The 6969-nt window shown below is 39.2% G+C and overlaps 1 long non-coding RNA gene across 1 annotated transcript in view; it reads right to left on the minus strand.

Annotated features, from left to right (window-relative positions):
* Positions 1-203: 203 nt before the first annotated feature.
* Positions 204-6969, minus strand: part of LOC122549165 — a 14608-nt gene continuing 7842 nt past the window's right edge. The window contains exons 2-3 of the long non-coding RNA XR_006311440.1: positions 855-953; positions 204-308 (exon numbers count right to left, since the gene is read on the minus strand). This is a non-coding gene — a long non-coding RNA (uncharacterized LOC122549165). The remainder of the gene's footprint in view (positions 309-854; positions 954-6969) is intronic.

The following is a 6969-nucleotide window of genomic DNA, read 5'->3' on the forward strand; positions in this document are numbered from 1 at the left end:
GACAGCGGACTGTCAAAAGGCATTTGACAGCCTAAACACTGTGTTAACTACTGCCCCAGTATTAACCACACCTGATTACACAAAACCTTTCAATGTGGCTATCGTTTCATTGTGTAATTTTGTAAATAAATTTTTGTCTATTTTAAAACCTGATAGTCATCCTCACTAACTTACACCGGGTAAATTTTACCGTACACTTACCGAAACAAATTGCAAAGTTATGGTCAGGGCTGTCTGCTTAAGAATGTTTTGAGTGGTCTGGCCAAGTCCATAATAGTTAGGTTCGATGGCGATGGTAGAGTCCAGGGCTTTGAATGAACAGATTAGAAGTTACATTTACTTCAACAGAAATCCTTCCAATTGCACCATAAATTTTATTTTGTTAGTATCATAAAAAGTATACAATAATAAAGATTAGACATAAATTTGGGATACTAAAATCTAGCTATGGTTGAGTATTGTAAGACAAAATAGGGAATAGTAATACAACAGTCATGTTATTAAGTCTGGCCTAATGATCCACAGTTTGTCAGGTCAAGGCTGGTGGGTGACTGTTGTCACAGGCAGTTGGCTGACAGTGTTATTGAGGCCTGACTATTGAAGTGGAGTTGGGCACATGTTGGGATTTTTGGGCAGGCAGTATGCAAGTTCTGTTGTGTCCAGGCGTTCTTATTCTTTTTTTGTACAAGAATGTGAAGCCTGGTGTATGTTCTCTGGATCCAACCACAACCAGCTGATAGTCGGAATAGAGTGCTACCAACAGTTGTCCTTTCTACTCTTTCAAACAAAAGATCCTGGTGGTGCATAGTAATAAAAACAAAAAGCAGTCAATGTACAAAAGAATGGAAACTTACCAAAATCAAATCAAAGTAAGGTTATCCAGGGTGATTATGTATCCTACTCCAGTGGTGCCCTCTGGTCTACTGTTGTACTTTTATTCTGGGTCTAAGGATCTGTTTGGTTTACAGCAGGAATGAATTAAACACTAAGGAGTCTTAACAAGAAACTTATCTTAACACCAAGATGTATTTCATTCTGTGACATCAATAAGTACAAGTTACATTTGCTATTTCAACAAAATTAGCGAAAAGAAAAACTGGATTGACATGTCTAACCCTACTGAAATCTCATGGTAGACTCCTCAATTCTCCACCCAAAACTGTATGGCGCGATCAGATTGGGTGAAGCCTAATGCAGTCTCCAATATTAACCTTTTTCAGAACAATTCCCTCATACAATTCTCATCATTGACATTCATATAGTCACGTTGTCTCAACTGTGAAAAATATTAACCCTCTAATGTCAAATTCTATCATTTGATTTTAATACCTGAGACCTTTATGAATTGAACTGGTTTTGAAAATGAAGGAACATGGAAATGAATTGGCTGCCATAGATTGAAGCAAGTTGAGAAAACCAGTGTGGAATATATAAAATCATCTAAGTCAACTGAGTCTGAAATGAAAAAAATTACATATATTTTAACTACCATTTTTATTGTCAGTTACATGTATTGGAAATGAAATGGTTGCCCACAACCATCCAACTTGGAAGACATTTAAGTCAGATTGGGAATTCATAAATGAAATATATTTTAGTAGCTGCTTGGCAGAGCAGCAGAGAGAGACAGAGAGAAAGATTGGTAACAGCAAAGATTGGAAGATCCTTTCTTTCCTTCTGTTTCCACCTTGAAAGCTAGCACCAATGTTAAACAAACTGGAGAAACACCCTTTTGCCAATAACTGAAAATATCTTCAAATTTTACCACTGCTGAGGATACAAGACATAAACTAAACAGACATGGTCACAGGTTCAATTATAACAACTCAGATGCTAAGAATTATTAAACTACATGTGCGATATCTTTCCATTGTTCTAGATACTCTATCATTACTTTTAGATTATTTTAGATTACATTACAGTGTGGAAACAGGCCCTTCGGCCCAACAAGTCCACACCGACCCGCCGAAGCGCAACCCACCCATACCCCTAACCTAACACTACGGGCAATTTTAGTATGGCCAATTCACCTGACCTGCACATTTTTGGACTGTGGGAGGAAACTGGAGCACCTGGAGGAAACCCACGCAGACACGGGGAGAATGTGCAAACTCCACATAGTCAGTCGCCTGAGGTGGGAATTGAACCTGGGTCTCTAGCATTGTGAGGCAGCAGTGCTAACCACTGGGCCACCGTGCCGCCCATGATGAGACTGCTATTTGTGTGTATGTGTTCGATGTCAAGTTTTATTATTTTTCTTAACACCAATCGATAATAAAATTTCTTTTTTACACTTCAGAACTCTTGTGATTGGTTCCTTAAATTTGAGAAGTACTACATTTTAATTGAAATGAGATATAACTGCCTGCTAACATAAATTAAAAATCGGTATTGTGGCTAACCAAGTGAGGTTAAAAAGGGAGTGTATTCACTAAAACGCTCCCCCCAAATCCACTCCTCACAAGGTACATAACTAATTTTGTATTTATCACAAACCCATGTAGCTCCAAGACTCTGACATCATAAATTCAGTTGGTCTGGTATGTTCACAATTCTCACAGAACTGAGTCTCTTCAGACTTGAAAGATCGTTAGGTCTTTGGCTTGAGGACTGTTTTCCTTGATTCTGATCACTGGAGGGTCTCTTATCTCTCTGACATCCTTTGTCGGGAATGAGGTACTTGTTAAAGCCAATAATTGGTTGATTTTCTTTCCTCTTAACCTCCTGCATTACCCTCGCTGAGGAACTCAGGTAGTTGTCCCAATAATATTATCTGGAGGACTGTTATGATCATGAATGTTCTTTATGTAAGGTGGCTTCGCTGTAGAAACAAATCCTTTCCCCTTTTTAATATTCTCAATATGCTGACCAGGCAATGCCTTATTTGTGACCATGCTGAATCTGTGGACACTGGTCTGACTTGCATAGCATCACAGATTCCTGATGAAGGGCTTTTGCCCGAAACATCAATTCTTCTGTTCCTTGGATGCTGCCTGACCTGCTGTGCTTTTCCAGCATGACACTCTTGACTCTTGCATAGCATCACATGCAGCTTAACTCCATTTTCTTCAAGAAAATCTTTACTATCAATCTGCTGATATAGGGTGTTTAAGCTCTTCAACTTATTGAGTATATTGAACATCTTCATTCAGCCTCTTTGGATGTGTCCTGTTGAATGGGACATTTTCACGTCATCAATCATGGTACTGGGGAACTGCTGCTTACTTAGCATTGTCTCTGTCCCTATTACTGATAATTTTTCTTCAAAAGACAAAAGATTTAACTGTTGCTTCTGAACTTGTGTCAGTTCGTCAGTTCGTCATTCGCTGCACTTGGACCTTGGAGGTCTACGCAGCAACAAAATTACAGGGAATATTGCTAGTCTGTCATCTGGAAATGTTGATATTGTGCTCTATACATCAAAATCCAGGTCTACAGTATATATCAAAAGTGGCATCCTATTACCAACTCCTGGTAAAGTCTACATACATGTTTCTTAAATCTGAGAAAGAACCATTTACTGTCACTCAGCTAACTTCTTGTCCCTTTTATTCCATGTACTGTATTTTGCACACAAGCCTATTTTGTGAAATACAAAATCTATTTAGGGAGTCCATGTGCATCATACCTGACCAGTTATTCTAATCAACCAGATTAATCAAAAAATCCATTCAGATTAGTTTGATATTTGTCTTTAACTACTTCATGCTGGCTTTCCTTAGTGAATTTATTGTTGTCCAAGTGACAGTTAATTTTGTACCAGATTTTGTTTCTAAAAGCTTTCCCATCAATGAGATTAAACTGACTGGGCTGTAGTTACTGAGTTTATCTTTACACCTTTCTTGATCAAGGGTGTAATATTTACAACACTCTAGTCTCTTATCATACTGTATTTAAAGAAAAGTAGAAAATTATGGCCAAAGTCTCAGTGATTTCCTTTTCTTCTCAATTTCCTTGAATGTATCTAATCATGGTGAGCTGACCAACTTTTAGTCAGGTATTTTTAATGCTTCTTTATTAGTTTTAGCTCATCTAGTATCTCAACCCTTTCCCTTTGAGTGGCTCATTCTGTTTCATTCTTATTTTACTAGTGGTATGGTACAAACAAGTACCTTTCTAGGCCATTTCAGGGGCAGTTCAAAGGCAGCTACATTACTATGGGTCTGAAGTGTGAAGTAATTTATTTTCTTGGAAAAATAAGGAGAGGCAATGTAACATTGAGGTTCTTTCTAAAGACGGTACAGGAGTAGTGTGACCTAGGGATATTTGAGCATCAATCATCAGTGCATGTTGAGAAAGCAATCCATAAAGCATATGGATTTCTAGGCTTAATACCTAGGGGTACAAAAGTAATAAACTTGTAGAAAACATTTGGTTCAGTCTCAGCTGGAGTATCACATCCCATGACAATGTTGTGAAGACACTAGAGAGGGTACCGAAAGATTCATGAGCGTGGTTCCCTAGACGAGGACCTTAGGTTACTTCAGTTCAGTTTGGGGACACTGGAGATGTTTTGCTTAGAGAAGAGATTATTAAGTGGAGCTCAAAATCATGCATGCGGCTGGACAGATTAGATAGAAAATATTCCTATTGTTGGAAGAATCAAGAAGGAAACAAGAATGGTTAAACATAACTGGCAAAAGGAGAAAACGTGACATTAAGAAAAATATTCTTGTGCAGCACGTGTTTGGGGTCTGGAAAGCACTTGCCTGACAGTGTAGTAGAGTGAGATTCAATTAAGGCCCACAAAAGAAAATTAAATAATTATGTGACAAGAAAATGCTTGCAATAGTGAAAAGAGGTCATAAGGAGAACTGGGATTGGGTGATTTGCTGTTGCAAAGAACCAGAATGGACACGGTGAATGGTTGCTTCTGTGTTGTAATTGTTCTATGAGTCTTTGAATCTATGTATAGATTTATGATTCTTTGAATGGGTCCAGAGGAAATAATAGGCAAACAGAAAATACACTGGTTTTTATAAAATTAAAAATCAGTTTCCGCTCACTAAACTGAAAATGAAGGGTTTTACATTGACTTTTATATTGTTACGAAGTCGAAAGCATGTATGGTTACTTTAAGATAGAAAGTGCTTTTCTGAATTTAAAATACAGCTACAGCTGCCAGCTAAAGGTTGGGCTGTTCCAAATGTAACAATTGGTTGTTAAATGGATACCTGAGTTTTGGTTGTTGTTTTGACAACAATTTGAATTTAACCAATTACTTTAAATTGTGCCTAGGATACCAGAAGCCAACGGAATTTGAATTTTATTGATTTGACACCTGAAAACCAATCAAATTGTAAGAATTTAATGTGTCATGGAGTAGTATAAAAACCTGGTATTTTGAAAATTAGAGGGAGAGCAACTGCTGTAGAGCTAAATGCCCACCTAACATTGTGCTCTTAAAGAAATTAGAAAACACTCTGTCAAAGGTACCTTTTCATGTGAAGTTAAAAATCACACAACACCAGATTATAGTCTAACAGGTGAAGGCAGCACGGTGGCTCAGTGGTTAGCACTGCTGCCTCACAGCACCAGAGTCCCAGATTCGATTCCAACCTTGGGTGACTGTCTGTGTGGAGTTTGCACATTCTCCCGTGTTTGCGTGGGTTTCCTCCAGGTGCTCCGGTTTCCTCCCACAGTCCAAAGATATGCAGGGCAGGTGCTGCCTCACAGCACCAGAGTCCCAGGTTCGATTCCAACCTTGGGTGACTGTGTGGAGTTTGCACATTCTCCCGTGTTTGCGTGGGTTTCCTCCAGGTGCTCCGGTTTCCTCCCACAGTCCAAAGATATGCAGGGCAGGCGAATTGGCCATGCTAAATTGCCCATGGTGTTAGGTGCATTAGTCAGAGGGAAATGGGTCGATGTGGACTGGTTGGACTGAAGGGCCTGTTTCCACACAGTAGGGAATCTAACCATTAACTTTCAGAGCACTGCTCCTTCATCAGGTGGTTGTCAACCATAGTCTTTCCAGACCAAAGGGCTGCTCTCTCACAAGAGATGTCAGGTAGCAGTTTAACCTGAGGATTACCATGCCTCAGGTGAGGGGAGAAGTTGAGCAGAGTCCTTCATAATAACCTCAGTTGGTGTATGAATTGAACTCTCACTGTTTGTGTCAGTCTGTACTGCAAACCAACCGTCTAGCCAACTGAACTAACCAAACCCCATTTGTCCAACTACTCCATGTTAAAAAGATCCAATTTAAACCCTATCTGGATAAACAAATACTCCAAATTCTTTATTTGATTTATTAGCGACCACTGTGTATTTATTGCCCTTAAGTTTGATAATCCCCATGTATGGAAAGATTGCTTTCTGGAAATAGTGTGTGTTGCTGCTCTTTTTAAAACCTCAGCACCTCCTGAAGCACTTTACACTAATTACATTGTAGGTTTTACAATTTGGTGACAGGAAACAGGCCTCAAATAGATAACTTGTGACGAGAAAGAAGAAGAATTGGAAAGTCATGTCCAGTTAGGAACTGTAAATGGAATGGGGATGTTAAGAGTATTTGGATGAGTGTGAAGTGAATGGCAAGTATTGGCCCAAGAGAAGAGATTAGATTAACGTTTCCTGCTATATTAGTTCCCTCTGCCAAAGATTTCTGACAGAAACTTCTCTTTTGAGTACGTCTTGAAACATCCTCTTCCTATTATTTTTTACCCAATTTTCACATAGACATTGATTTCACACATTGCCACCACCTGCCTTGACTCATGTTGCTACACTATCAGATTACTTTTGTATTAGAGGAAAAAGTGAGGGCTGCAGATGCTGGAGATCAGAGCTGAAAATGTGTTGCTGGAAAAGCGCAGCAGGTCAGGCAGCATCCAAGGAACAGGAGAATCGACGTTTCTGGCATAAGCCCTTCTTCAGGAATGAGGAAAGTGTGAACAGCAGGCAAGATACCTTTTATCTTAGCCTGCTGGACACACTTGCCTCATTCCTGAAGAAGGGCTTATGCCCGAA

Source organism: Chiloscyllium plagiosum, chromosome 4 (genome assembly GCF_004010195.1).
Source record: "Chiloscyllium plagiosum isolate BGI_BamShark_2017 chromosome 4, ASM401019v2, whole genome shotgun sequence".
Lineage (NCBI taxonomy): Eukaryota > Metazoa > Chordata > Chondrichthyes > Orectolobiformes > Hemiscylliidae > Chiloscyllium > Chiloscyllium plagiosum.